The sequence below is a fragment of the Felis catus genome, chromosome B1 (assembly GCF_018350175.1).
Source record: "Felis catus isolate Fca126 chromosome B1, F.catus_Fca126_mat1.0, whole genome shotgun sequence".
Classification (NCBI taxonomy): domain Eukaryota; kingdom Metazoa; phylum Chordata; class Mammalia; order Carnivora; family Felidae; genus Felis; species Felis catus.
The window spans coordinates 153,047,727-153,056,367 of NC_058371.1; positions in this window are offsets into that span (position 1 = coordinate 153,047,727).

Consider the following 8,641-nt stretch of genomic DNA (forward strand, 5'->3'; position numbering starts at 1 on the left):
CATATATATACATACCCAAGCATAATTTTATATATATATATATGTGTGTATATATATATATGTATGTATATATATATATGTATACATATATATACATATATATATATATACATATATATATATATATATATACACACATATATATATATATAAAATTATGCTTGGGTATGTCCCAACAAAAGAAAATCTCTAAGTGGTTTGCATATTTTAGGCCACATTTTTCTTTTTGTATGTCACCCAATAATTGTTCTTAAACACCAGTAAATAAACAAAACAACAACACATCCTACCCTTTCTTTGCTCCTTTATGCTATTTTCCACTTTACCTTTGGTTGTATCATTGCCATTCAATCTGAGGTCATTAGGAGAATTTATTGTTAAGGCAAATACATAAGAAAGATAGTATCATTTTCCATGTTTGGGGAAATTTAAACACTTTAAAAACTCCTGTCATTATCTATAGTTAAAAGACCAGGATTTAGTCATTAGACTTTTCACAATCCATGAGACACCAGATAAACAGATATATATTTTTATCTTGTTCAATATCACTAGCCTTATTTTTTTTCTAGGTTTTACATTGTCGTTCTCAAAAACAGATTGTTAAAATTTTGCTGAATTTTAAAGTGACTTATGTAAGATTAAAGAAAGTAACATTTCTTGTATATTATTCAATCACTGGACATTTTAACGTATATACAAATCCTTGAAACACAGTAAGAAGGGTATCTCTCATTTCCCATTTCACTTTTGTACACAGGAGGAAGGTGGGACTCAGGAAGATGAAGCAGAATGACTGAGCCTTTCAAAGGGATCTCAAAATTCTGAGAAATTCTGAGAAATCATAGTTTCAGCAGGATGATGGTATTCTAAATTTACCTGTAAGGCACTTGCAATATATAACAACTTATTTGTACTTTCAATATCATAAAATGTTCAAAAGTCTATATGTCCATGGTAGGTATTACATCAATTTCACTGGTGTGTACTCTCAATGTCTGATAACCTGAGTGCTTATTTGGTGATGTTGACCTCCACCTCCTGTGTACTTTTGTTCATAAGCGCCACTCATTTGCTTTTATGCATCATTTCAAATTTCATATATTTAAAATTCTCTGTAGGCTCGTCTAGTCTTATTTTTCCATTGCATGTGACTTACCATCATAGACTGTCGTCATTCTGCTGTAAGATACAAATAATTAAATAAGAATACATTTTACCTTTTATTTTTTTATTATTTTTATAGTCTTTTATTTATGTATTTTGAGAGAGAGGGAGTGAGAAAGGGTGAGAGGCAGAGAGCGAGGGAGAGAGAGAGAAAATCCCAAGAAGACTGCACTGTCAGGATAGAACCTGATGCAGGGCTTAAACTCACGAACCATGAGATCATGACCTGCGTCAAAACCAAGAGTTGAACACTTAACCGATTGAGCCACACAGGAGTGCCAAATAAGAATAAAAAGGCAATGCAATTTATATACTCAAACCATTGTAGATATGGTGCAGTTAATTTTCCCTTTATGGTAAATTCCTATCTTTCAAAATCTGCCTCACACAGACACATTCACAATATTTGAAGATAGCAAGAAATGGTATAATCTTTCAATTTGCATAAGAGATTTTAAAAATCTATTCCAATTAATAACTGGAAACATATGACATTCTACAGAAAGAACAGATACTTTCTTATGGATACTATCTATTATTGATATCCAAAATTAATAATGTTATGACTAGACATATATCCCCCCAAATGGGGATATATTAATATGGGTTATAGTTATAAGTAAACTTTCAATTAGCAAACAGAATATGCACAATTACTAAATTTTCCATATTGGAAAGAGACACTTATAAATAATACAAATTTAATAGAGAAACAAAAATTTTGTACTTTGGCAGTTATCTTTGATAAAATATGTTGCAGTTGGAAATGGATTATTTAATGTTGTCATGTTAAGAATAAGAAAATGTCTTTTACACACACATATACACACAAGCCATATGTGTGTATTTTTGAGTGATTAGTTAATGTAGTATTCCCAGAAGTATAAAACCAAAGGTTAAGATGTATGCAGTCAAAGAAAAATAGTTATAACATGTAATTTAAGGTATTAGAAAGCCAGATGGCAGGAATTTCCAGCAACTATAATTCTCACCCTGTTTCTTCCCTGCAGTGCTAAAAAATACCACATATGTGGCAAATAGCATGCCCTGAAAGAAAAACAAGACTAACTTGAATACAATTCTCTAATGGATTCACAAGCTACCTATTCATTTTTCTCCAACTTAAAGTACTAGGAACTTGACTGCCATTGTTATGGGAATTTTGCAAGTTCAATTAAAATAATAACTGGAATAGTCTTACATTCGGGACAATACATAAGATTAAATAATAAATTATGATAACTGAAGACATTCTGATATTTAAATAAAAAGATATATAATTCAAGTTTTTAACTTCTATATACATACAACAAAGCTGAATTTCTGTAAGTGACAAAAATAGAAATATTGGGTAACATTTATTGAGTGAATACTATGCAAAAGTATAACCTTAAAGAAAAATAAAGTGCTTTGCTTAAGATTTGGAATAAAGTAAGTACTCAACAATATTAGGTTATATTATACTCCTATTTTCAGCTTTAGCAGACAGGCAATGTCTCACTCACAAGGCTGCAGTTCTGCCATAGGGGTGCCTATCTCCCAACTTCTGACTGCTTTGCTCCTAATGGCCTATTCTGAGACTTCTCCAGAGGACCGCCTTTGGGCTACTGGCATTTCTCTGGCCAAGTGTTGTGAGGTTACATGTCATTAGTGATAGAGCCAATCACTAACTTGTAGACAGAGTAGAAAAGTCCCACCCCTTCTCCTTCAACTGAGTCTAACTCCAAGGTCTAGGGTACACTATAGAGCTTCCCATGTGACACTCCGAGGTTCAATCTTTGCTTCAAAATACATCCTTACTTGGGTACTTCCCCTTCCCAGTTTTGGTAACTCAACTCCCTCACAATATTCTTCTGGGGACACTTCCTTAATAAATTAATTGTATTCAAATTCTCCTCTGAGGATCTGTTCCTGGAGGACCAGACCTAAGGAAACTAAGCACAGAAAGCCTAAGTGATTGACTAAGATCACACATTAATGAGCAGAGACAGGTCAAGGCTCTTCATTGCAAATGCTGTGCTTTTCATCATTTCATTAACAATTAATGATATACTATACAACTTTAATGATTTATTAAAGGATTACTACATATGAAAAAGTAGTAAATTGAGACCCAAAAGTGAAAAAATAGGTCGATTTTTAAAGAAGCAAACATTATTAATTGTAACATGAATGAAAATGACCTGTTAATATAAACAATGAGTATCTTAATTGACAGACCAAATATTACTCATCATTGTTTCCTGGGAAATAAATTATGATTTAAAATAGTATTTGTGCATCCAAAGTGAGTCCTTTTTTATTTTCTCATTCTAGTTTTACCCACACAAACTTAAGAATGCTAGGCTTATCAAAGCTTTTCTTCTCATCTTGTTTCACTTGATTTTGCAAAACTTCAAAATTTCATAACTTCATTGTCTTTCTGTACCCATGATTCTTAAATGGATTTTTAAAAATAATTTTATTTTCAGTCTTTTAATTATAGCTTATATAAGTGAAAAATATTTTTGAAAATATATTTTATCACTTGGGAAATGCCAATGATCAGTTAACTTTTCTGGGTTAAAGCATTTTGTGTGTGTGTGTGTCTATGTGTGTGTGTATGTGTGTATATAAATATATAATAGTAGAAAGGTCAGTAAATTATGGTCCATGGACCATAACTGGTTGGCTACCTGTTTTTGGTAGGGCAAATATTTAAAAGAATTTTAATGGTTGAAAAAGAATAATAAGAATAATGTATCATGTAAATAAACATTATAGAAAATTAAAATTCAAATTTCCAGACAGTTTTACTACAACACAGTCACATTCATTCATTTATGTATTCAATGACTGTTTTAGTCCCACAGTAGCAGTGTTTAGTACTTGTAACAGAACATGGGATAGTGCACTGATGTGGTTGTAACTCAATAGAATTTGTATTTTATTTTTTATTACCAGACCTTCCTGATCATGTCAAAATATGAAAAGAAGATAAAAGTGGACTTCAACATCACACTTTTAAGAACATGGACATGTGAATTATTTTGTCATAAATTTTTGACGGTTGAATGTTATTTTTATTATAAAATGAAACTGGACACTATAGCACTCATCACATTATTACCAGATCATTAGAAAGCAGCAGTCAGAAAAGTTAGAAAGTTAAAACAGGATTTTTTATTATATGAAAATTTCTGGGGTTGTCTGGGTGGCTCAATCTGTTAAACGATCAACTCTTGATTTCAGTTTAGGTCCTAATCTCAGGGTTGGTGCGATCAATCACTGAACTGGACTCTGGGCTGACAGCATGGAGCCTGCTTGGGATTCTCTCCCTCTCTGTCTCTCTACACCTCCCCTGCTCATTCTCTCTCCCTCTCTCTCTCTCAAAATAAATAAATAAACTGAAAAAAAATTTTTCTTTACAAAATTAAAACAGAAAGAAAGAAAAAGAAAGGGAGGAAGGAAGGAAGGGAGGAAGGAAGGAAGGGAGGGAGGAAGGAAAAGAAAGAAAGAAAGAAAGAAAGAAAGAAAGAAAGAAAGAAAGAAAGAAAGAAAGAAAGAAAGAAAGAAAGAAAGAAAGAAAGAAAGAAAGAAAGAAAGAAAGAAAGAAAGAAAAATGGAAAGATAAAAGAAAATGAGCACAGAACAAACCAAGTTTCTGACCAGGTCATTTTTTGCTCATGATTTCTTGAAATGGTATTTGATTGCAACAACCAGACAAATGTATCTAAAAGAAAGCTACTTTTTAATACTATTAACCTTTTGGTGAGAACAGCTGTTTGAAGAGTTGGAGACATTAGAAGCAACATCAATATTCACTTAAAAACAAGGCAAGTGCCTTTCAGCAGTTTGTTTTGTTTCTTGTTAAAAAGTTGACATGTGGTACCTATACTACTAAAATGTTTATTTGAAGAGTCAGTGCAAAGTTTGAAATGACAGAAGAATTAGCCTCTACAAAATATTCTGCACAGAATGCTACATGTGAGAATATTTTCAAATAAATTGAGAAAACAGTAATGTAGTACAAATTCAAGTGGAATATGTTAAAATGTGCTACAACTGCTTGTATGGAAAATATATGTGGAAAAAAATGACATATTTGAACAAATTCTCAAAGTTTTTGAAAATAGTAGGTGTTTATAGCATATTAACAGTTAAGCACTGAATTGTTCTTGAGTAGATACTTTGTCAAAAATACGTGAATCTATCATGTGTTACTGAACTAACCGTGTAAATGATGAGCTTCACATGTTCTCATGAACTTAAACTTCATTAATTCCAAGAGTTTTTGCAGAAATAGAAGGTAGATATCCTTACTTGATTTACCACATGAAATCTTGACTTTGAAATCATGAAGTTTTACTGTGACTGAATTAGTTCAGGGTAGAGTTTTGTTGTTGTTGTTGTTGTTGTTGTTTTTTTTGTTTTTTTTTTTAAGAGAACCACCCTCAACCACCAATGTTGTATACTGAATGGCTTTGGAAAATAGCTTTTGCTGCTAACCCGAAAGTATTTCTTAATGAATTCATGCTAAACATGCAAAGCAAAGCAGCACTTATATATGAATTTACACTGTAGTAAAGTGATCTCGACAACTTTCATTTCCAGAATCACAGATAATGTCAAATTGCTTTATGACCTTACATGCTGTCAAAGTTGATAATGTTGATAATATCAATGTTGATAGTAGGAAATATTAACTTTAAATCCCAGTTAAGCAAAATCAAAAAAAGCAATGGTTTTCTTAACTAGGCTCCATGTCCAATGTGGGGCTTGAACTCACAACCCTGAGATTAAGAGTCACATTCAGTACCTACTGACCCAGCCAGGAGCCCCCAAATCTATTATTTTTAGTAACATATTTGTATTATAAATATACCCTGTTATTATTATTGTTTGAAGTCGGTTTATTTATTTATTTTGAGAGAAAAGAGGCATGAGCAGTGGAGGGGCAGGAAGGGAGAGAGAGAATCCTAAGCAGGCTCTGTGCTGCTTGATCTCTGAGCCAAAATCAAGAGTCAGACACTTAATCGACTGAGCCACCCAAGTACCCCATCATCTCTCCACTTTCTTAAAGTCCACTTAATTGTTACCTAGCCTTGTAATATCAGTATTATTTCCACCAGTAACTATCTCTAACATTCCACTAGCTCAGTCTTTACTTGGTCTTTTGAGTTCTCTGAAACAACTCTGCATATAATGTATCAACACACACACACACACACACACACACACACACACGCACGCACACCAAACAAGCTGCACATATTCTTCCAATTATCACTTGATGAAAACTGGCTCAAATTATTAAACCAGTTATATATTGTAAATTCTTCTAATTTCTTCGTAATCTGTTTATTTTATTTCTTTTAAAATCTGTTAATTTTAATCATCTCTTACCTTTATTTTTTTTAAGGCATTATTGCCTATGAATTTTTCCTTTGAAATGTCTCATACGCACCCAAATCCTTGCCCTTATTCTTTGAGTTTGAATTAACACAATATAAATCTACTTACATTGGCTTTTCTAGATTACCTAACATGACACTGGCTTCTGTGGATGAGTCAATGATGTGGACATTGAGACGCAACTGTGCACACCTCCAAATAGCCTGTCATTTTCTGTCTATCCTTACCACAGCCCAGCTTGTGTAACGTTGCTAGTCCAATAATTCCAGATCATATATTTTCAATCACATTACCAATTAGGAAACTATTCAATACTACATCATGGTACCAAGTAAAATAAAAACTCATTCTCAAAATCAATTATGTATCAGTGTTTCCCAAAACATTTTGGGAAATGTTTTGGTTTGCAAACACTTGTTCTATCAAACTTTGAAAGTGATATAGAAGAATTTTTCAAAGAAATTGTGGTAATGGTCAGTTAAACGTGGAAGACTCTGGATTCAACAAATTTAGCATATTTATTTCCTATACAACTTCTTGAAGATTTTTACAGGGTACTGTGTGTGTTCTGTTCTCAGAGGAGAGTATAGGATCCACAATTTTCTAAACTTATATCAGAACCTTAGTTCTGATAATAGAAGCTTGACTTTGATTAAGCAGAGCTAGCTTTAAACCAGGTGTTTAAACACATTTTAAACCATGTGTTTATGTAATGTTAAATTAGTCCTTGCTCCATAAATGGGCATATGTTTCAGATATCATGTTTCTTTAGCCAGTTATTTGAGTTAGATAATGGCATATGGCCTAATGAAGCTATTATGAGCTAATATGTGGATTTTTGTTGGAACAACCTGAGAATGATATTCTTTTCACTGGACTTGAAAGTAGGAGAATGCATACTGGGAAGAGCTGGAAGCTACTTTGTTAGAATATAGAAACTGAAAATGAGGCCAAAGTGGAGAGCAAGACACTGATTTCTGGTGATAATATTTAAGATTACCAGAAAGTAAGTTACTGCAGATTTTTTTTATATTCCCTTTTAACTTAAGTCACTTTGGATTGAGCTGTTGCTTAAAAATAAGAGTCTAGGGGCACCTGGGTGGCTCAGTCAGTTAAGGGTCTGACTTCGACTCAGGTCATGACCTTGTGGTCCTTGAGATTGAGCTCCACATGGGGCTCTGTGCTGACAGCTCAGAGCCTGGAGCCTGCTTCAGATTCTGTGTCTCCCTCTCTCTCTGCCCCTCCCCTGCTCACACTCTGTCACTCTTTCTCTCTCTCTCTCAAAAATAAATAAACAACAACAAAAATAAGAGTTGAAACTGGTATATTCCAGAGACTACTTTTTGAAATGGATATCAGAAGAGTTTTTGCAAACCCATATTTGTCTCAGACCATGAGTCTGGATTTCTCTCTTGTCCAGCAAGAGAGCGGACACAGAAATGAAAACGAGAGAAGCTAATATCTGGGAGGAGACAGGAGCCCTGAGTAGAGATTTCATCTCTGTATTTATTGAGCTCTAACATGTGGTGAACGTGAAGAAAATCAGATAATAATCATTAACTTGTGTGCATAAGAAGCAAAGGGTCTGGGAGGAAAGTGGGAGTTTGAGGTTGTGATCAAAGTATATTGGCACCAGATGGAAAGTAGTTTCCTGCAGGTGATATAACAAGTTACTCGTGATCCCCTTGTAATATCTCATTAACTAACCTTGGGCGCTTTCTCCCTGTGGTGGTGGCTTTCCACCCTAAGCTTTTTGAACACATTTAGGTTAAGTATAAGGAATTCTTGAACCTATTTCCCCACACATATTAAGAAATATTACATTAAATGCTATAGCACTAAACTGCACTTCTAGTTGTCTTTAAATACTCATCTTCTGAAATATCGTTTTGGCCCTGTTATTCTAACCATTAATGGTATTATTTGGCAAATCACTTAATCTCCCCTAAACTGAGTTTTGTATTAATTTTTATTTCAATTTTCTTTTCCTTTTCCTCCTCACCTTAAGAGATTGTTTGTGGAATTTAATGTGTATATGCTTTATACTTACTCTTACTTCAAAAGTCTTTATTCTCTGATA